The 24,489-nt window shown below is 36.1% G+C and overlaps 1 long non-coding RNA gene across 1 annotated transcript in view; it reads right to left on the reverse strand.

The window, feature by feature from the left end:
* The window catches only part of LOC112532345, a 166,726-nt gene extending 151,119 nt beyond the window's left edge, over positions 1–15,607 (reverse strand). Inside the window, exons 1-3 of the long non-coding RNA XR_003074960.3 lie at positions 13,118–15,607; positions 12,629–12,748; positions 1,354–1,536 (exon numbers count right to left, since the gene is read on the reverse strand). This is a non-coding gene — a long non-coding RNA (uncharacterized LOC112532345). The remainder of the gene's footprint in view (positions 1–1,353; positions 1,537–12,628; positions 12,749–13,117) is intronic.
* Positions 15,608–24,489: the final 8,882 nt, after the last annotated feature.

Genomic DNA, 24,489 nt, shown 5'->3' on the forward strand with positions numbered 1-24,489 from the left:
CCTTATGTCCACAGTTGACAAAAATCTTTTCTTTACATTTTTTCTTGAGTGAGAAACTGTGTTTGCTATTGGAGATGCCACCACTATTGTTGCTTTTCTTTAATCAGAAGGAGACATTCAGCTGAACCCTTACCAATTAAATTTCAGAGTGTTTACATAAAACTTGATGTGGATACAATTCATTTCTGTGTGTTGTAAAGACAATGGTTTTTATCCTGCGAAATGCAGCACATTTCCATATTTATCATTGTAAGCATAGAATTGCCTGAAGGCAGCACATCTTTAATTAATTTTTACTGCAGTGTGAAAAGAATCTTAAATCATTAATCATTTGCCTTTCACTATATCCTGAAATAAATTTTTCCTTTCCTATTCTATATACATGCATATGTAGGCACACACACACACACACACACAGAGAGAATCCTCTTGACTTTCCAGCATTCTGGTAACAAACTGAGCCCCTTTCTACCCTTTGATCTATGCTGCTCTACCCAACAGAGGGTAATCTTCCAGTGAGATTAGGGTCACTACAGTTGCCAGTGACTCGTCAGCAATTTCTCCTACAGCCTGTTTCACTTTCTACAAGCACAGATACCAGATTGAATGTAACATTTAAGTACATTTTTTAGCTGATTGATTTTAGCTTCCATTCACCTTCCAGAATTGGCTGACAACTGTTTCCTCGGCCCAAACACCCTTCTGTCTTCTACTTCTTTCCCTTGCAAGAGGTGAATAAATAGGTTTCCACAAGATAAGGCAGCTCTATTACTTCCATATACATGTTTCCTTTCCTATATAAATGTCAGCATATGAAATGTTACACTTTAGTAATGCAGTAGGGCAACTTAAAATGAATGTATCTGCACATTTCATCTGCTGCCTAAACAAAGCTTGTCAAATCAATTTATTATACATTCCAAACATTGTACGAATGTTAACTTAAATTTCCAATAACCCTCTACCACTAGCAGTGGTAGAGTGGCCCCATCTAAAGGATGAATGAATGATGAAAAGGAGACAATGAATTATGCTTCCTAATTACTTCTATGACTCAAGATTCTGAAGTCTTCCTTCTGGAACTGGTTAACCTCGGGGTTAGGCAAGTAATTGTTTGGTGGCTCATATAAGGAACTCAGGATCATATGAAGAGAGAACTAGATGCATATGCTGAAATTTTTGCCCAAAAGTATAGTATGCACCAAACTATGACTCTTACTAAATAAATAAATAAATAAATACAACCTCCATATTAATCTGAAGGACTAACCTTATTTTTAATGTTCACAGGTATTAAGTGTGTCTGAATATTCTGTTAATCTCGATAAGAATGAGAAATTAACTTTACCATACCTAAGCCTGATCAGAATCCAGAAATGAGACATCCTTCTGCTCAGGTAATACAGGTCACACTGAGGGAACCAAGTCTACATCAAGCCTTTATGCTGCATCTTTCACAGTGAGGTGAGCAGTTTTCATTCAGTGAAGACTAACAGGCAGGCGAGCTCACTCAGTGAGCCGCTTGATCCACAGCTCCTATGAGACAACACGGAGAGATTCAGTCTCACATCAAAGACAGCTGAATACATTGTTCCGATGATTTTTGACAACTGAAAATAAATCTCCTTAACACTGGAATATAAATAGTCCTCATTTGTGTGTTGCAGCTAAATGCATAGCTATATTTTAACATTTTCTAATCACTGTTTTTCTGAATTCAGCAGTTTCCTTTCATTTCAGCCAAATTCATGAAAAAAAAATGTGTAAAGCGATTTTAATATCTCACTGGATAAGAGTTTCTATTCTCAAGTAGCATTAGCACTGCTGCTTTAAAATGATCTTCTGAACCATGAAGACAGATTCTGAAAAGCACCTTTTGAATATGCTCACAAGCTTGTCTAACATGTTACCCTCAAGGTTAGCATTTTACAGCCATGTAGCAGAGGAATCCTTTCAGTGGTGGTGCACAAATTGAGGCTACACAACTTTCTGCCAGCACACAGTCTGCAATAGATATTTGCTTTCCTTTCCCTTCACTGTTAACATTTGCTGTTTGTCAAATCAACACATTTAGGCAGATAGTTTCTGAAAGTTATTGCTAAAATAAAGTGCTATTTTTCTTACTTTCTTAAAAAGACTATCAATAGTGCATATGCAATACAGGGATGAGCAAAGGTAAGAGTTCCCTACCCAGTGTTTATGTGTATCCAACACTATTTGTAAGTCACCTACTACTGTATATATTACATCGTAGTTTCTGCCTACGTATATATCTATATATTTTGTGAAGACTGCTCTTCAAAAGATGATGAGCCTTCCGTGAAGGGAGCTCTTGAAAAGTGGATCTAGATGATATTGGCTTCTGAAGTAGATTAAAGCATATTTAAAGCAGATGATCATTTCCACATACATTGTGGTTTTGTGATGATATTCTTCAAACCAGCATGGTTCTGTTTGAAAGTAAAAAAAAATACTATATATATATATATGAATACTATATAAAAATACTATATATATATATGAAGCTATCTTCATGATTGTAATATATATTCAGAGTTTATATTCACAGATCTGAAAAGATAATATATTGTGCATTCGGAGTAATTATTTGCATACTCAGACTATATAAAATAAAATTTCTATAGGAGAGATGCTTTATAGTAAGAACTAATTATTCCTTGTATGTGATTACAACTAGGAAAAAATCATCTTTATTTGATTGTTAGGGGCAAATTATTGTTTAATTGAAATCAAAATAAGAATAACAACATCACATGACATCTCAGATTAGATCTGCTCTATAACAGCTAACATAAACCTTTACATCCAAATTCCAGATCCCAAAAGCTGTCCTTCACTTAAGTAAAGCATAAAAGGTCCTGAAGATGAAAGTTGCTGGAGCTGTCTGAAATTATAGAACACAGCTTTGAACTGTAATAGAACAAATAAGAGATCATAAACAAGAAAAACATCCACTTAAATTGTGTCATTGGACAGGTCATCTCAGCAGGAAGTATCATTTGTTTGTGAGACAGTTTAAAGCCTGCTTGCATTACTTATGTTAGAGCATTGGTGATTTAAAAAATTTTTCTATGCCTTAGATTCCTATAGCACTTTCGTACAAAACCCCTCACTAATCAAAACAAAATATTTTTAAAATGCTAAGCATACTTTTATGCTGAAGGCTTAAGAATAACCCCGTTATGTCTGTTGTAGCAACTGCAGAAACTGGCACAGCCACAGTCAGATTGCTACTCTCAACTTGGGCATTGTGGTGAATTCCTGAAATCCTTAATGAGGCATGTAGTTGCATTTCCCTTTATTTAGCAAGACTGCACATGCTTAAAGGTGTACAAGTATGAAAAAATAATTATTTCTCTCTGCTCTTGTTGTGTGTTTTTTTTTTCTCATAACAGAAATATCTGAATCATTTGTATGAGCTATTATTTACATTTTAATATTGCGCAGGTAATAAGACAAAAATGAGCCTCCTTCTTACATAAAGAAAACAGAATAAGATAAAACAAAGATATATGTGTTGAATTCAATAGAGTAGAAAGGAAACCAGAAGAAGAAAACATTTCTTTGTGTGCACAATAGATATAACTGATTAAATATAATTAAACACAAGTGAAATATGTTTTTTTGAATATAATAATACATATAGTTTACTTGCTACTCAGGAATGGTATTTTCCCTCAGCATGAAACATAAATTTAAAGGACTGAAAAGTAATACTGTGATTCTGGTGAAAATCATAAGACAAATAATCTGCCCGGGGAAAAATACCTTGAATCTTATAGCAAGAAAAGGCACCTCTTTCAACATCTGTTAAGAAACAGGTAGCAATGGATAAAAGATGGAAAATGCAACTACACTGATGATTTTTTTTAGAAGGTTGTCATCCTCTTTACTCACCTAGGTAAAATGGGGTTCCCTTTAAAGGAGTCTCCCTGAAATCTAAAAATCAAATTATGATACAGACGAGTTGGTTATTTATTTTTAATATGATGAAGAACAAACACTTGGAGATTTTAAAAGGTCAGTCAAACTGTCTCAGCTCTAAGTTTCCTGCATCGTGGCAGTCATCTTACATACAAAGAATTCATCCTCCCAATACTAGGCTGGGGTAGTTACTTTGAGGGGTTTTATCCATGTTTTACAGGTGGGAAATTGAACTTCTGAAAATCCCAGATTTTAACCATCGATAAAGAAAAGACAGAATGCACATTTTCTCTCCCAAATCGTATCATATTAAGACACCTAAGCTTAAATTCTTTAAGTTCCACCAATAATAAAGAACAGGTGTATGTCAGCTGGGCTGCTTAAGGAAGAGTCTCAAAGGAAATTGTTTACCAGTATATCAAGCATATTGAAAGGACATTATGTTTTCTCAATTAAAGACAGGAGAACTTAGCAGGTGCATTGCCATAGGGAATGATAAATAGAATATCATTGAATTTATAGAATAACCTCTCTTTCTTATCTCCCTTGTCTCTTTCTGATTTAAACAGGAGCTCCAATGACACAAAAAAATATCTCAAGTTATAGTAGAGATACAGGGGAAAGGGACTACTGACCTCATTTCATGGAGAATTACTTTTTCTCCCCAACAGCAATGCTATCTTACTCTGGAATGTTATGTGGCCAGGTTATGTCTTTCTTGGAGGTAGTACATCCCAAGTGAAGAAAAAATAGGAAGTCTTGGGAGCCTGTCAGTCTTGCAAATAGACTGAATGACCTGTTTCACTGAAGGAACATCTCTCATTCTCTTTGACTCAAGGCACATCAGATGATTTTGAAATGATCACATAAGAGCAAGATAAGTCTGTTCTGGCAATTATATCGTAGGAAATAAGGAAAGGTAACCAGGCTAATAATAGCAATTTACAAAGTTCAGGAAGGAGGTGCCTGAGGTTTAAAAAGTCCACAGTTCAATTAAATGCTAGAACAAGCACTGCAAAGAAAAAGATTATCGAAGTTGAAAAAGATTACAATGGGAAAGAAAAGTATAAACCACAAACTTTATTTCCTGCTTAAACTAGCAATCTATATAATTACCCTATAGATTGACACAAAACAATTGGCTTTCCAGAATCTGCTATTGAGTATAAAGCAACCTCGGTCTCAACCTAAAAATAGATGTGAGGAGCCAGACATCAGGTCAGCAAGTTTTGACTGCCTTTTGCCCCTGCTTCCCATTTCTCTCTGTGAAAACAGAAGGATTGTCACTTCAGGAAAAACTGCAGCTCTTTGGTACTAGGAGCTGCTTTAGTATTTCCAGTCCAATAATGCCCTTAGGAATAAAGCTTGCAAGGGTCTGTAAGCAAAGGCTCTAAGGGTAAATGCAAGTCAGAAAAGCTTTATTTATTTATTTTTCTGTCTTTTTGAGGGAAGAAGGAGTTCTTGAGTGACAAAAATCGTATTTATGGTTTTAATTCTTTTTTAATCCAGAATTGGTAATACTAAATATTTAGAGATTAATATTTATTCTCAATATGTATGCTTACATTTCATTCATATCACAGCCTTGTGCAAAGTCTAAAGGGCTGCACTGGGTGCAAATACAATAAAAGGAATAGCTTAGCGCTGATTATTTGTGTCAATGTTTTGCTGGATTGGAACTTGGAAAAGACAATCATTTCACTGTCTTAACTTCTCCTACTCATGGAGAACAAAGTATTTCTGCAGTAGGGAGTATTGCCTTGAAGAGCTTGGTTACAACTCTGAATAGGAGAAAATTATCAATTTATACTCTTCTTGAAACTATACTATAAAACTAGAAATTGTTCCTGTCTTTTCCTATTTTTCAACATGAAGCCTGGTAGAATGTAACTTATCACTGTGGTACAATTGCCTACAATAAGACACCATCCTAGTCCTGTCTCTTCTCCTTATCAATCCAAAACTGAATTATATAAGAATAAGAAATAAAAAAATAGATGGCATGACTGCTCCCAATTTCTATAAAATGCATATTTTTTCTGATAGTCCAATTGAGAGGAATTAATAGCAGTGTTAACATTTAATAACTATGTCATCCTATCTGAAGAAATAAAATTCTAATACTTAAACCATTTTATATGAAATTCAGCATTAATTACTTACCAAAATGTCAATATCAATTACTTAATGAACCATTCAGAATGGCACCTCACTAAAGTTAACGTGATCTTTAAGATCTAATTTAGCTTTGCTGTACTTCAAGTTGAGTGGTATCACTGTTGGACTACAGAATTTATGGTCTGTTACACATTTTCACTCTCATCATCTCCTTCTCTCTCCTCTCTGATCTCGGCTTGCCTCTCAAGGCATCTATTTCTTTTTTTTTCCAACAGTGCTTGTATCATTTTTTGCACAATACTAGTGCATAAAATTTAAATCTTATAGCATACCAATTCTACCTTCTTCATAAGAAGAAAAAAAAAAATCTCCTAAGGGAATAACTGAGCTTCCTGATATTCACTCATAGGTATTTTACTTCAACTGCAAGTTGCCAGTATCAATGAAGAAATATCTAAGTCAGGTTGTAAAGCAAGAATTTTGTCAATCTCCATAAATATCCTCTGGATAAAGTCTTATGAATACTTTTATTTATTTATTTATTTTTTGTAAGAAACTCATAGTCCAGTGATACATATATGTTTCTTTTATACTGAATCTTTTTACTTGCTAATTGACTGACACAGATTACACTTTTTTTTTGTTTGGTTTTTTTTTTGCCTAAATTAAGGCTAAATATGGTTATGTGCCTCCCATTATAAACCACTGTAATTACTTACTTACGAACACTCCTGTTTTCAGGAGACATGCCAAGATCAAAGGGAACAGACTCACAAGAGGCATCCAAAATACTCCATTCCATTATCTGATAATGCAAACCTGAACAAGAAGCAGCAGTGGATGGAAAATCCTGTAAAAAGCCCAGTGCTGTTATACAAATGATTTTATACCAAATTGCATATGAACAGGTATTTACTAGAGGGCAAGATATCATAAATTGATCAGTTACAGGCTTGATCATTAGCATTCTGGGAAGCTAAATGCAGGCTACAGCTCTCCTCTGCATCTCAGCTTCTCCATCTTGGATGGGAGGGAAAAGCTAGCTCTTTCACAAAATGTTTTGGAAGCTGTCAAAGAAACTCAGTGTAATAACTGTTTATTACCTTTCTGCATTTATTAAAAGCAGATACAGTTTGATTAATCAAACTTTTCCTTTTTGTGCACTTCATACATGAGTGATTCATCCTCCAATTAGTTATATGATATCTTAGCACTAATTTGATGTACAGAAGCTGACATTTTTATTGAAATTTCACCCCCTGAATAACTAAAGGCTTAAATGTCCTTAAATTTAAACATATGTTGTCCCTTTAAAGGGAATGGAACCAGTCTTATGCTGATTATGCATCTTGTTAAGTACATTGAGGCATGGTGATAATACAGTGGAATGCAGCAGCTTTTATTATTCATTTAGATATTCTAAAATAAATGGACATAAAAGTGCAATACATAATTGCATATTTTCTAAGATAACTATACAAGTTTAGGTTTAAGATAACTATACAAGTCTATGAGGGACAAACCTTAGACTCTGCTATGTTGTCTTGTGAATCCAAACTTTCTTGCTCAAAACTGAATGGAGACTTCATTTTACAAGCTCTGTTAAATATGATAAATAACAGGTTCTGTAAAAGTCTGATCAGTGAAATTGTTTCTGCTGAAATCTCCAGAAGGGCTTAACTTTATGGAAGCATGTGCAGCTTTGCAAGGTAGCGAAGACCCAATGATGCTTTAATAACCTCTACCCACTCACAGTTGTGTCAGACGCAGGTGCAGCAGGATCAACACTGCCCCACTTCAGCTCAGCTGTGATTACAGAAGAAAATACATTTAAACAATTGTTCTGCTCTGAAGTATGCTTAGTAATTGTAGTGGTCATTTTACACATACACCAAGCCTTGTGCCAGGACTGGGTTACGGACAGAGGATGGGAGAATTGGAGCTCACTGCTGAGCAGTGTTAATGGGAAAGGAAAAATGTCCTTCAGCTAATGAGAATGTGGGCTTTTGGATAGAGGATAACTAGGGTTGGAAGGAACCTCTGGAGATAATCTAGTCAAACCTCCATGCTCAAGCAGCGTCTCTCAAGCGTATTACCTAGGACTGTGTCCAGGCAGCTTTTGAATATCTTCAGGGAAGGAGACTCCACAATCTCTCTGGGCAGCCTGTTCCAAAGTTCAGTTACTCTCACAGTAAAGCTTTTCCTCATATTCATATGGAATTAAGCAGTGCTCTGCCTAATGCAGCCCAGAATGACAGTGGTCTTCTTGGCCACAGGGGGACATTACCAACCCATGGTTAACTTGTTGCCCACTAGATCCTCCACTGGAGATTTTTTCCACTCTTTTCCAGGAGGCCAGCCCCCCCAGCCTGGTCCCTGGTGTGATTCCTCCTCAGGTTCAGGACCCCACAGTCACCCTTTGTTAATTTCAACAGTTTCCTCTCTGACCACCTCTGCAGCCTGTCACAATCCTTCTGAAAGGCAGCACAGCATTCAGGGTATCAGCTACTTCTCCTAGTCTTGTGCCATCAGCAAACTTGCTGAGGAGGCACTCCATTCCTTTGTCCAAGTCACTGACGAATAAGTTAAATAATACTAGACCTAAATCAAGGTCTCCTTGATAATCAAGGCCTAAAATATATGTCCTAGATGGATGCTACAGTGAAAGAAAAACCTTTGCATCTTTATTTCCAGGCAGATCTCAGCATGCCAAATAAAGTAGCCCTTGAGGGGACTGAATCCACACATCACAGAATGAGAAGGTGCAGCCAATACACAGAAAAAGGTCACTTTGTTTCATTACCTCCCATCCTCCTCACAGCAAGCAAGCATCAGTTATGGCTCACGTTCACTAAATCCTGCATAGCACTGGAGCGTTTACCTCTACAGGCTACCATTTAATTGCAGTGTAATCTAATTCTTTGAGATTTGTTCATGGAGTATAGTATAAATATGTTTAGGTATTAATATGTCACATTTACAGAGCTAGACTCTGCTAGTCAGTAGTCTTGAAAAGCCTGCAAAATATTATGTGATCACTGACTTGGAATAATAAAAAACAATTCTGCAAACCACAGTAACTGTAAGGCACAATCTTGAATAGATACATAGTATTGTTTATAATGAGAATCAGACATCATCACTGATTCTAGTGGTATTGACAGATAACAGCTTTTAAATAAGAAAAGCAGAATACACATTATTTAAAATGAAGTATGGAAAAAAGTATTGTCCATCTATTAGCCAAAAGCTCTAAATTTAGTTTCAAACAAACTGCACAGAATGATCAGATGACAAAGTACTTTATTAATGTATTTTTCTTTTCCATAATGCTACTTTTGTTTGCTGAGCTTGCTGTCTGTAAACAACTTCTGCTCACTTTTGATTTAAACATCTGCATTTACTGCAATAATACAGTGTGAGCCATAACACCGTAAAGTAAGACACAAAAGCAATTTTTTCACTTTATGGTATCGATTTTTAAATAAGTGAGTAAGGTTTGTTCTTATTCTATGTAGAAAACAAAAACAAAACTAGAATTAATAAAATTATACATACAACTTTTTCAGACTTTTCTAAAGCTGGGCACCAGTTGTGAAAAGGTTTTTGGATACCTTTTCCAAAGCCACAGAATAATGCCACGTTTTCACTGAAGTGCTTCAGAAGTGAACACTTCACATTCTTTATAAAACAAAGGACATCTGTTCCTCTAAATTTATTCCAACATGACAACTTACGGACAAGGAAGCATTTGAAAAAGGAAGATTTTAGTGCAGCTACTTTGTCAGTATATGAAGCTTCATTATGAAATCATATTTTCCTTCCAGCATTATATTTTCAAGCTAATTTCACTGAAACTACTAGAAATTTTATCATCCTTGTTTTTTCCAGTGAACCAGAGTACCAAGCATTTTGAATCAAAAAGAAGTTGTTTTCTGATTCTCAAAACCAGACCTAGCTGGGAAAAAAACATCAGAGAATTGATGATCTAATTTTTTTCTGACTAACACTCTCCTGACTCCTGTGTCTGATATTAAAGACAGGCAGAGAGAGATTTTTATGACAGAAATTGACTTCGCGTCCATCACTGATGAAGATAAAATGCCTGGATTAAGCTGTTCACTCCTAGGGACATAAAGAATAGAAATTTCTGCCAAGAAATTCCTGTTTAAGAAAAAAAAAGTCATGACAGTTTTAGATTAGGGTCAGGTGATAAACACCTTCCTCCTGATTTTGGCAGTGGAAAACAATGAAATTCATATGGATAACTATTTATGTTGCAAAATTTAAAAAAAAATACAAGTAAGATGTGAAAAGTCCTATCTGAAATGAAATTTGGTGTTTGCTTTTCTTCTACTTGTAAAAATATCAAGATAACAGACCTTATCTACTAAACTGAGGAAGACCATATCCCACTCTTACATAAAAGCCTACTGATTTGATTCTGTGGGATACCTGATCTCATTTCAGCTCTCAATGATCAGAACAAACTACATTTTTGAGGCAAGTTACCAATAGAGTTCACAGAGATCTATGCTGGTTTGCAAACAGTCCAATATGAATATAAAATAAAGGGTATTGGAAAAAAAAAAAAAAAAAAAAAAGGATGAGGAATAAGGTAGCAGCCTTTAGATGACAGAAAATTACTCATTACATTTAAATTTAAAACTGCAAAGAATTGATTCTTTGGAGATATCTAAAGATATGTAGCTGAAGATCTTGAATGAATTGACAGATTGTGGCAGACAAAAAAAAATATTAAATATAAAAAAATTGTACATGGGGAGAACATCCTAAGTATTCCTATAACATAATGGTATCTGAATGAGCTACCACTCAAGAAGAATATCAAGAAATAGTCATCGTGGAAGGTTTTATGGAAATGTAGCAACTATAGTTAGCAGTAGTCAAAAATAAGCAAAAGCATGGCACATTTAGAAGGAAACTAAGAAAAGAAAAGAAATCAAAACAATGTCATAAAATAAATTTTGTATGTAAATATTGTTCATTACTTGAAAAATATATACAGCTTTGATCATCCCGTAGCAGACAGTATAAGTGGGAAAAAGCTACCACAAAATTGTTGAGGATTTGGAGCTCTTATATATATACAGAAAGAGACATAAAACCTAAGATTTTTCAGCTTGGAAAAGATTTTCTGAAAAAAGGAAGACATAACGTTTTGGAAAACTGTTTTATAAGGAAGAAATATGAGTAGTTACAACAATACATGTAACTCCAATCCTGGAGTCATTAATAGTACACAGAGGATGAATAGGAAATTACTATGATAGTTTGCAGATATTAATTGTAATGATCAGCAATAACAATTAACTACATATATAATTATAACAATATAACAATACACTATAAGAATTAATTATAGGCACTTACTACAATTACTATTATTACAGCATGATTAAATTGTGGGACAGCACCACATAACACCAAAAGTTAAAGTGATTTCCAGAAAGGACTGGAGAAATTCACAGGAGACAGGGCCATCAGCATCTAGCAAGCACAGTGCATTTGGTCCAGTATGGGCTCCAGAAAGTCTGGTTTTATGATTCTAGGATTCTATGTTTTGAATCATTTGAAGCCACAGATCGTTTTGTCACTGGTGCCAACAGGACCAGGATGTCACACCTGATCTCTATGAAATAATTACTTCTGAAAGAAGAGAAAATATATTGACACAGACAGGAGATCTAGTGACTAAGTTGGCAGTGTTTACTTCTGTATTCTGCTATATGAGAAATATCTCAGATGCAATCTCCTCCTTTCTCAGAGACCGTAACAGTTCTTGTCAATAACGTGGAGTTTGAATATTTATATCATTCATTACAAAGAATGTAGCAACAAGAAGTTTTAATTACCCATTAGTATCATTCTTCTGTGAAACTTAGATAAGCTAAGTTCTGAGGAACATACTTAAAATGACCACCTCTCTTACACCGATTTTATTTGTGTATATTGGAGTGATTCCTTGCTGTGATTCCAGCTATGTTGCCCCTATTGCTTTTTTTTACCCTCTAGCTATTTTGTGACCTTCCTTACAGAGAATACCAGCATTTCCTTGAGTAGCAAAGCCCTAGTTCCTGTACCTAACTCTGTCTACCATAAAGCGATTGAAATCCTGGCCTCATTTCTTCCTGCTGCCAGCTACACAGCAGGTGTGGGTAGTCAGGACTCTCATGTTTCACCCAAACAGCTGCATATTTCCACAGGTGTCACCTCTGTTGTTTGGGAACATCAAATGAGATGGCTGCTTCCTGAGTCTAGCTCTTCCTCTGAATTATCAGTGCACCTTCTAGTTGACAAAAACCTGTATTCTAATATTTAAAATAGAAAAGGGAGTAGAAGGTTCTATTTTAACATAGAATTCTGAGGCTTAGTTGTCTCTTTTCTCATGGGAAGCTGCTACAAACTTCAGGTACGTTTTTTAAAAGAACACTGTAATTCTGAAAATCAGTTTTGCAAATAAAATTGGTACTTAATACTGCTGCAATTTCTTTCTCTCCCCTCGGTATTACATCTGAAGAAAACTAGAGAAAAAAAAGTTTACCTTATTTTCACGCTGTCTTGCTTTGGGCTGGATCTCAGTTTCTGCAGATTTAAACACAATCCTTTTATTGCACTTTTTTTCTTGGCACTGGCCAAGACACAACCAAATCTTCAAACTCTGCTGGAAAGAAACAGAAAGAGAGGTAAAATAACTAATTATGGGGAGTATCAATGAAAAGCATGAGAGAACTTCAAGGTTGCAGAGCTGAAAATGTGTCCAGATGGGGACCCTAAACAGGGCAATTCTGACAGTACCCACAGTCCCTGGGGGTGTCTACAGAGGGATTAAAAGACATTACATGTGCAGCATATGTGGCTGGGGTCTTTCTCTCACAGCAGAAAGGTCATGCACTAGTAAACCCCACAAGTTACACCATTAAACATCATTAGCCCACATGTGACCACCATTATAAGAACTTTCCAGCCAATATCCCCAGCAGGCTCTAGCATGAGATCCAAGAATTCAAGCTGTCTCACCATGATTGCTTACCTCCTAAAGGTAGTAAGATGGCCTCTTGCCTTGTGCACAGTGTCTAAATACCTTTGCAATGACTCCGCTCATTGCTGGTTTTTTTTCATTTCTCGTGAAATTCTCATGACATTTAGAACAATGTGAGTTTTGAAGTCCACGTGCAACTTTCTGTATGGTACATCTATACTGTTAGAAGTCCAGCTGTTGATTAGACATCACAGAAATATTAACAGGTTCCTTTCAAAGTACTTACCTCTGGGGAAACAGAAATAGAGGCTTTCACACTATTTCTGACCACTGGATCCTTTCCCATGCTTCTTTGAGAATGCCCAGCTGTCTTATGTAGTGTAAAATTCCACAGTCCTTTCTGTTTTAAACCAATACTCTGGGTATTGTACTGTCTACATCAATCATGCTTATTCCAGATGGTTTGATGCAATTTGTTACCTGCAGTTTTCCTTTCTGGAGCATGTGATCAGAGATAAACAGTGGACAGATGGTTTTCTTAAAATTGTGCTATTCTGGTATGTTTATTGATTGGTAAAAGGTATAGTACATGAAAACAAAGGTTTAAAACTCCAGAAAGAACTACAGCATTACTTTTTTTACCTAAATTTGTAAACAGAAGCTTTTCAACAGACAGAAAACAAAACAATCATTAAGCTCTGTCAGTTGATTATACAGCATTTTACTTTCCTTTAAAGCAAGCTGTATGGTTTTTTTGTCCACAATTTGTCACTTCCCAGACTGATATTTAACACATTATGCTAACTTTATCAAAACATATTTTAATTCAGAATATGACATACATAAAAATCTGGTTCCTTGATAAAAAAAAATTACATCCAAGCTTAAATCTAGGTAATTTCACCCCTGAGCAATAGCTGGTATTAGGATTTCCACCTGCAGCTGGTCAGGTTTGGGGCTGTGAACAAAAGTGGAGGACTGATTACAGCAGTTCTAAGTATTGCTACTACTAAGATATTTCACTGGCTTGAGAGCTAACCTGTACATTGGAAGCAAGAAAGTATACAGAGATCAGACAGCAGAAGTATTCTACTCTATCTCATTTTGTTGCTTCATATAAGCTGGTAGCCTTCTCACAATTTTTTTCATGGCAATATGAGGAGCTACTATGCCCAACCTCCATCACGGACCTTCCTGGTGAGTTCTTAGTACTGCAGACAGCTTCAGGACCTTAGAAGCACCTTAGAAATGTCAGAATAGCCTGACATTATCAACTCCTGAGAGCTGTTTCAAAATCCTGTTTCCAAATTTCACATTTACATTAGCTTAAGATCATTATTATCTTGATGAAATTCTGTACTTCACTGTGGTATAGCTTCAGATCTCTCTATTTGCACCTCATTTTTTTACATTAAACTTTGATTGATAAATTGCATTTGCTTTCATAGGCACTCAGGTCAGTCATTTCTTCCAATGAACTTCCATTCAACCTATCCATCTCAAAATCACCATTGCAGAGGGAAATTTTCATGATCACAGAATCTCAGAATATCTTGATTTGGAAGGGATCCACAGGGATCTGTCCTGCAGAGCCCAACCATCTCTTCATGAATCACAGAATCATAGGAATGGGAAGAGGCCTCTGCCAAAGCATGTTCCTTAGGAACCCTGTTTTCTCTGCATGTTGTGCTTAAACCAGAAGAATAGCCTCGTAAGTTTTCTGACTTGCTTTCAGTAAATCACTTTAGACTTTAAAAGTCTTCTTTATATTTATAAATTGTTTTATAGGATCCTTGCTCTGTTCCAACCCTAGACTACTAACAGTAGCTATCCTCTAGTTTAACCACCCTATATCTAAACTAAAAATGATACTGTCTCAGAATTTACTTCTGGAAAAAATGCAAATTCTGATTATTTCAGTATGTTAGTTATAATTTGTTCAAATAAGATACGTACACTCTCTGACTTCATGAATAATTTAGTTTTTAGAGAAAATAAACGTGGTCTGCAATTAGGGAAGGGGACACTGCAAGGTCTGATTCATATTTTAATTCAAACTTAAACATTCATAACTCTGTTGAACTCCATGGAGTTACAGTGACTCATAAATAGAGCAACATAATGATAAATTAGGCCCAGCATAGTTTAAAGAAGTTTTCATCTTGTCTTATTTGTAATTGTGTTACTGAAACCTGATTAAAGTAGATCCTTGAATAAGGCGACAAAGAATCTCAGTGCCACACCCTGAGAACTGTAGAAATAGAATCTGGGTGAAATTAAGTAATGTAAAATGCCAAGTTATACTTGTAGGAGCTACGATGAATTTACAACTTGCATGAGAATATTTGAAATAGGAAATTTCAAGTAGTGCAAACAGGAGAAGGGAGATAAATTTTTAGTGACTAATCAACCATATAATCAGACCAAAAGGAAAGGCAAATTTATCTTAGAAAGATACTATGTGAAATATGGGTGCTGCTCTGAAAATAATGCCTTCTATTTTATTATGTTGGCCTATGACATCAGAGTGGTGATTATGTTGGTGGTATGGCAAGAGAGGTAAAACCTTCTCACCAATATTCCATTACATTTTTCTGTCATATGACAGACGGCAGCAGAGTATTGATCTGAAAAAAATGGTGTCTGACATGGGAGTGTGTATGAAGCAACGGCATGTCACTGAATTCCTCTACAAGTAAAAAGTGGCACCTACTGACATTCATTGACACTCGTTGAGCATTTGTGGAGACCAAACAGTGGATGTCAGCACAGTGAGAAGGTGGGTGGTGCATTTCAGTAGTGGCCACAGTGGCATTAAAACAAGTCACATTCTGGATGGCCGTGAAGATTTTCGCAAGCGCAGTATGCAGGCTCTTGTTCATTGTTGGCCAAAATGAATAGCTAATGGTGGTGGTTATGTTGAAAAAGAGTGTTTTGTAACTAACAAATTGTTCTATCAAATAAAGTTATTGTACTCTTTGTATCTGTTGTAGTTTCTATGACAATAAATAGGAGGCATTACTTCTGGAGTGACCCACATTTTTTTTGATAGATAAGAAAGTATTTATGGTATTTATATAAGATACTTCCAAAATTTTCGTTGAAATAGTCCATCACAATTCTGGTCACTCATATTCAAGAACAATCACATTCTAGCTCAAATAATTCTGAGGGAGCAACCAGTATTATCAGAGGTTTGGACAGCCTGTTTTACAGGGAAGACTAAAAGAATGCTTGGCTTCTTGGATCTCTTAGAAGAATGGCCAAGAGACAGCAGTCAGATTACAATTTTTTATTTAGTTTAAGTACACAATGTTTGTATACAATATAAAAACCTGGTTTAGTCTTTGAAGACTAAGATGTCTAGATGTAAAAATGAGGCCACGGAGACTGTACAGCTCTCAGTATGCTGTGCCTCTGCTATCTGCCTCAAATAGAGTTAAACCTCTCAATAAATGGTAACGGAGCCAAGTATAGGTGTTGAGACTGAGGGAAACCACATACAAACAACCACTCCTTCTCTGCATGTCAAGGGTGCAGAGCAGGATGTACTCTCCTCCTCCTATCACATGGATGCATGTTAGCATTGGAATCTGTCTGAGAAGTTTGGAGATTTCTACATAGTCAGGGGATACTTTTGTTTTATATAAACACATCACAAAGTTAAAAGTAATAGACAGAAAAGCTATTTAAGCTAAAGTCTGAGAAAGAATAATGAAGTGGTCATGGAATAAAATCAGAATAAGAAACACTGAAAGTTCTTACCCATCAGAGGAAATCATTTCTGGAAAAAAAATCATCATAGAATCATAGAATCATAGAATGGCCTGGGTTGAAAAGGACCACGATGATCATCAAGTTTCAACCCCCCTGCTATGTGCAGGGTTGCCAACCACCAGACCAGGCTGCCCACAGCCACATCCAGCCTGGCCTTGAATGCCTCCAGGGATGGGGCATCCACAACCTCCTTGGGCAACCTGTTCCAGTGTGTCACCACCCTCTGGGTGAAAAACTTCCTCCTAATATAGAAAAACAGAAATGTATATAATGCTTACAAGGTTTAAAATAATCAAGTTGTAAACGCTACTGTGAGCCATGGTTTCTTGCATTGGCAAAGTCATTACACTTGGAAGATACAACCTTGTGTTACAATGTTGCCACATTAATATGAATAACTGCTACACAGGGAATGAATCTCTCAATAGTTTCAGCTGCTCAGTAATTCTTATTAAGCCAAAAGCAGAAAAAGCTGGCCAGGAAGCTTTCCTAGAGGACGTGGTATGACTAGCTAGAGTTAAGTAGCAGTTTGGGGTAGCTATTTTTGAACTTAATTTTTTAAAATGATGCTACAGAGGAAAAAAAAAAAAGAAAAAAAAAAGTACTTCTGCCCATTTATGAGTCTGCTTTTTAGATGAAGTACGTTTTAGCTAACTAAATTTGACTCTAAAAGACAGTACTGGAATGTAAGCCAATTTAAATAAGATTTGCTTCAATGATTCCAAGGAAACGTGTTTTATACAGAAAGGTTTTCAACATGATAGATGCAATTTTGCACACATTTTTGTAACCTACTCAGATTATTACCTTATACGTTATCAAGATACAGCAGTATATTGTGTTATCATACCATCAAGCTAAATAGAAAATATTTTCGTGTTTCTCTTTAACAAATTCATGCCACGTACATACTTCATTTAGGAAAAAGAGTTAATTGGTTTATGTTCACTGAAATGTTTTACAGAAAACAATTCTACTTTATTTTGAAATGAACACATCTTTCTTGGGAACTTCATTCTAGTGTTTCAAAGATTGTCATTATGTTGCGCATTCAGTGGTAAATGTGTCTCACTGGAAGTGAGACAGAAAGTCTAAAGTCAATATACTGTCATGCTGAATATCTTCCTAAAGCAAGATGGGCTGCCAATTCCTCCCAAAGAAATCTCAAAGGGAATTAAATTATATTCTTCACTGCCTAAAAGTCCCTAAACACGGGTTAGAGCAGGTTTTAAGAGATGCTGTGCTTGCAACTATATGCAAGTACATCTAAAAAAGCATCTTTCTATGCTTGCAGCTGCCTCGCTCTCATCAAAACCACATAGTGAGCAGTGACTAGTGACTGAAGTGAAAAAGGTCACAACAATAAACTATTAAGTAGCCTCATACAACACCCATTAAAATCAACAGAAAACTTTCCAGTGACCTCAGTAAGAATTGAATTGCATCTTTTAGGGAGAATTATAAGGAATAAGAAAATAGAGTATTAAGAGAGATTAGGAACTTGGGATGGTTATTTCTCTCTCAGGTGGACATTTTAGCTCATGTTTGCAATGACAATTATAGCGAAGAACATAAAAGAAAATATAAACTTTAAACACAAAAAAAGGCCAATATAATTCCTGATAAGACCTGATGAAATTAAAGAGAAGTTTTGAAAATGTAAAAGTAGTAATATTTTGTATATATTAGAACTTATTATGCTCTCATTTAAACACTTGGTTTTTTTACTTGTAAGGGAGCAGGAAAAGCTCCATGACATCAAGCGTATAGGGATGAAACCCCGAACCTTCAAGCTCAAGAGCACAAGTTCATTTTGCTATTGTTTGTTGCTTTAGAGCAAGGTAAGCTATGTGTACATTTCCTTTGGTATGAAGTACAGGTTGTTACAATCCTATGATCCAAAGCAGCTAGGGATTCTTTTTAAATTGAACAAGTCACACCAACTGGGATATTCACTGAAAAAGTCTGTAATGACTAAATACCTTTTCTGACCTTCCTCTGTCTTCTTTTTCCCCAGTTTTTCCCTGCTAACAACCACTGAGCCTCCTTGTGAAACAGAAATAAAATGATAATTCATTTTAAAAGATGAAATATATATTTGTTTTGAGAAATCACAGAAAAAAATCTCTCCACATAAAACAGAAGGCCACTGACCATTAACCTACTCATCAGTATGATATCCAGTAGCCAGTTTCTTTTTCATCATCCTGTCTCATCTCCAGGAACTATCATTAGTCATGCAGTCTCACATTCTTGAATTATTGGCGGTATATTAAGAGATTATTGTCTAATTATAGCTAGTGGCTTTATCTCAAGTGGACAGAAATACTGGGCGCAAGTCACCCTCTCTTTAATTCTGTCCATGATTGCAACTGTGCAAGCCAAAGACCATTTTACTCTTTCAACTGTTCCACCATACATTTATTTGGGGTACTACCCATGTAACCTATCATTGCTTAACTTCTTTCCAAAATATTTTTAAGACTATGGCAATCCATAGTCATCTGCAAACAGGACAAGAGATTCTCAGAAGGCTAAGCAGAGGTACAGAGTGGGCACATGAAGAAGTACAGGAGTCCTTTACCCATTTGCTGTTCCTTGCCTTGAGAAGGACAGATATACTATGTAGATAGTATCAGTTTAGTCAAGAAAATGATTGCAGTGATTAAGAGCAGCCTGGTGACAAATTCAGACAAGCTTACATTTAGGAATTACTTCTGCTGAGCTACTTAAGTAAAAGTAAAATAAATAAATAGATAAATAAATAGATAAATAAATAAATAAAAAGACTACAGTTATTATCCATATTAAAGATGATTAGACATTGATCAGAACAAAATTCTTAACATTTTAGAAACTGTTAACTTCTGAATAACTCATGATTTTCAAATATACCTCCACATAAGTCTAAGTTTTCTAAGAAATCATGCAATTAAATGTACACCTGTCCTCTTGCAAAAATGTTCTTTGCAAGATGACTATTGTCTCTTTCAAAGCATGCATTATATGAGCATTTGTATTTTTACAGATTAGAAATCTTTCTTTTTCTTTGAGATAGGTTTTGCAAGGGAAGCATTTTACACTCCAAAGAGTTCTATCTAAACCATTAGAGATGATTAAATAAAAATATCACAAACTTCTGCACAACACAAAGATGTTAGAATGTAATGCAAAATAATTAAGATTTGATTAAGGATCAGTGAAGACAAAATGAGTCAAATCCTTCCGAACAAAGTTTCTATTCAATGTTTTTCAAATTTTACAAGTAATAGATATCTTGTAGATGTAATTGTGTAATATTCATTTTTCATTTGTATATACTTAGCCACAGAGTAGATAATTTCATGATTCTACTGCTGAATGCTAATGCTCCTCAGGCAACAGCAGTTCTACATTTGATATATTTTGACTCTATACTGCATTTCTTTTAACATAGATCTCTTGAACATAAAACGCAAATACTGGAAGTTCTTCCCTTCTGAAATATCCCCATTCCAATGTAGACATACATGTGATATATAGGAAAGAATTCAGAACTAGTAAAGAAACCAGTGATGAATGGCTGACCTGTTCTAGTACAAGATCTGAAGGTCAGTGGTCTGGCCTATGACAAGGGGTTTGGAACTGGATGATCCTTTGGGTTCCTTCCAATCCAAGCCATTCCACGATTCTATGAAAGCCTTTCTGAAATCAAGCACATTTTAAGTAATATTGAAAGGATTCATTTTGACCTAAGAGGTTAGCCCAAGGGCTATTTCAGGTGGGAGATGAAGCTCAGGTCAGGTGTTTCTTCAGTGTCATCCTGCTTATTTACAAAGAATGCACAAAGTCTGGTTCCCCTGAATGCAACAGAAATCAAACAGCAGGAGATATTGCTTATTTGCCGATTGGGTCAAGGCTACTTCTAGCCAGCATTTAGCCCAAAATACCTTTCTCTAAGTTTTTCAAAAAGCTACATTCACAGTGTTTTTTTCCCACCATGTACTCAAATGCTTTTCTCTCAACTTCTCTACTTTTTCTCTTGTTTCTATCAGAGAAATTCTCATTTACCAAGAAATGTCACCATAGTGTGACCATCTAAGAAAAACCATTTAAGCGAAAATCTTTGTACTAGGAAGTCCTATAATTTCAGTGGGCACTTCTATGTTTCAGTTATCCAGATTCATAGATTCTTTACCCTTATCCAAACTTATTTGTAATCCAAACTTATTAGTAATGACTATCAGATCAAATAGATTACACACTACTCATAAGAACACAGATTTATTTCCACGTGAAAAAAAAAGCTCATTTCAATCACACAGCATACTTGAAAAAAAATTAAAAAAAACAAGACCAAATTTTATGATCCTTAGGCAATTTTGCTGGCATTTAATTACATAGTCTTATTGGCTAAATATTAAAAGGCTCAACATACAGCTGGCATCCCTGGAGCAGAGATAGACATATTTTAAAATCTTTCCAATATTAAGCATTTCAAAAAATGGCTCCTGACATAATATAGACAGATGGAAGGTACTGCCTAAAACTGCAGAGAGGCCTTTCAGTGCCTTAGAACTAACTCTGCAGCTCCCGTGCTGTTATCATACTCTCAGCAGATTTTCTTTCCCAAAGCCATGTACCTGTTCAAGACAGTCAGAGCTCTGAGGTACAGTGAGTATTGCTGTTTATCTGAAACAAAAATTTTCCCTTCCTATACTGCTGCTAAAGTAAACAATATATTTTCAGTAATCATTTACATGAAAAATATAAACTATACTGATTCTATCTTGACTAATTAGTGTGAAACACATTGCTGTAAGTACGCAGATACTGAATGCCATTAATTGCATAAATTTAATGTGGAAATTAAGTGTATATGTGCCAACAAAGAAGCATTTTCTTTTTCTATATGTGTCTGATTTCTTGGCTGTTGCATAGCATAGCTGACATAACCAGCTAGAGACATAATCATAGAGGAGTTATAAAATCATAGATTCATAGAATGGGTTGGCTTGGCAGCAACCTTACCTAGTTCCAAACCCACTGCCATGGGCTGGGCTGCCACCTACTAGATCAGGCTTCCCAGGGCCTCATCTAACCTGGCCTTGAACATCTCTAGGAATCGGGCATCCACAGCTTCTCTGGACAACCAGTTCCAGTGCCTCATCACACTCGTGAAGAATTTCTTCTCTATATCTAGTCTAAATCTCCTCTCTTTCAGTTTAAAATCATTTCCCCTTGTCCTTTTACTACATGATCTTGTAAAATGCCCCTCTCCAGCTTTCCTGTAGGCCTTCTTTATGTACTGGAAGGCTGCTTATAAGGTCTCTCAATTTCCTTAAAGCCTTCTCTTCTCCTGAATAACAATCTCAACTTTCTCAGATTGTCTTCAGAGGAGAGGTACTCCAGCCTCCTCAGGCATCTACATGGTCCTCCTCTGGAACCGGTACCCGCCTTTGAATTCTGTGAATTGAGTGGTGCGGCTACAGCACTTAAAATCACTTGCTGGTTAAGAATGAGGGAAAATAGCTAGAATCATAGAATCATAGAATCACCAAGGTTGGAAAAGACCTCCAAGATCATGCAGTCCAACTGTCCACGTATCACAGTATTTCTCACTAAACTACTTTCCTCAGTACAGCATCTAAGCATTCCTTGAACACCTCCGGGGACAGTGACTCCACCACCTCCCTGGGCAGCTCATTCCAGTGCATGACCACTCTTGGAGAAAAATTTTTCCTAATGTCCAATCCAAATCTCCCCTGGCACAACTGGAGGCCATTCCCTCTAGTCAAATTGCTAGTTACATAGGAGAAGAGGCTAACTCCCACCTCACCACGATCTCCCTTCAGGTAGCTGTAGAAAGCAATAAGGTCTCCCCTGAGCCTCCTCTTCTAAAGACTAAGTAATTTCAGTTCCTTCATCCACTCCTCAGAAGACTTGTGGTCCAGACCCCTCACCAGCTTTAGTTGCCCTTCTCTGGACATGCTCCAGGACCTCGATGCCTTTCTTGCACTGACGGGCCCAAAACTGAACACAGTAGTCAAGGTGAGGCCTCACCAGGGCTGAGTACAGAGGAATGACCACTACTTTGCTCCTGCTGGCAATATTGGCCTTCTTGGCCAATTGGGCACACTGCCGATTCACATTCAGACAAAGATCACCTAACACCCCCAGGTCTGTTTCTTCTACACAGTCTTCCAGCGACTCTGCCCCAAGCCTGTAGCATTGCTTGGGGCTGTTCTGGCCAAAGTGCATGACCCAGCACTTGGTCTTGTTTAACTTCATCTCACTGGCCTCAGCCCAATGATTCAGTCTGTCCAGATCCTTTTGTATGGCCTTCCTACTCCCAGCTTGGTGCCATCTGCAGACTTTATTGTCAAAAATATTATTTTATTATCAATACCATTACAACAGTTTCCTGTTGTAGGAAATAAATAGGAGGCATTACTTTATAATATGTAATATTATTACTCCATTACTACATATGCATTACTTATATGTATTATTACACATGCATTACTACATATTACAGTTTGTCAGTGGTAAATGAAAAAAAGTTAAATAAACTGATTTATATTACATCAGCGATAATGATTAATTTCTCATTTGACAGGACACTATGATTATAGGGCCAAATGAAGAAAATATTGACCTTTTTTATTTATTTAGCTTCCCTTCAGGCCACATGAGTTTTATTCACCAGGCCTACTACCACTATGCTTTTTTTTTTTTTTCCATGAAGCAGTTTTGATGTTCCTGTGACCAGTGAATGACAGCAGGAGCTATTAGAAAATCAACAATGTTAATTGTTTTTAGTATGAGCAAAGACTTCAGCAGTTACTCAGTAATATAAAGTCATTTTATCTGTATAGAATGATAAAATTATGTTCAAATTAATATTGCATTAGTATCTCCTGCAGAGGCAGTTCTGGGTAAAATGAGCTAAGAAGGAAAGCCAATTTAAGGACGTGTTGTCACTTTTCTCAATCACGAACACTGTTTTCCTCCCTTGCCTCATGGTACACCAGTGAGTGTACCATGTACAAGCTGAGACAAGTTGTTTCCCCTGTCTACTCATACTCATACTCTTCTCGAAAAGTGCACTAAAATGGATCAGTAACTGACCTGGGACAAAATAACTCTTCTTTCCCCTGTTCCAACTGGAAGTCTTGTTGTAATGCTGCCAGGTGAATGATTTTAGAGTGCTGTTGGGGTAGGAATCAGAGGCTCATTAAGACTACTTAAAATATCTGCATCTAGGCTGTACAATTTTATCATCTCTAGGCAGAGTGGCCTTGAGAAGTTAAAATAAATTATTCTGCTGACAGCCAAGAAAAAGATCTGCAAGCAGGAATGGATTCAGTAAATTGGTAAAAATCCTTTCTGATAAAAATATGTTCATCAGTGTAGAAATATAATCATGTACATTTCTTATGATGCTCTGTAGACTATTATCTTCTACCAATAGATAAAGGATTTTTTTGTTGTTGTTTTTAATTCTGTTTTGCTTTGCTTTTTCTGCTTTTCCTAAAGGGAACAAATCGGATATTACAAATACAACAAATTTGATATATCACATTAAAATCTGTCTAGTTATCTGTCTATTCTTCCCCTGCCCCCTCATGCTAATTGAATCCTACTCTCCATACTAAGCTACGTAT

Source organism: Gallus gallus, chromosome 4 (genome assembly GCF_016699485.2).
Source record: "Gallus gallus isolate bGalGal1 chromosome 4, bGalGal1.mat.broiler.GRCg7b, whole genome shotgun sequence".
Classification (NCBI taxonomy): domain Eukaryota; kingdom Metazoa; phylum Chordata; class Aves; order Galliformes; family Phasianidae; genus Gallus; species Gallus gallus.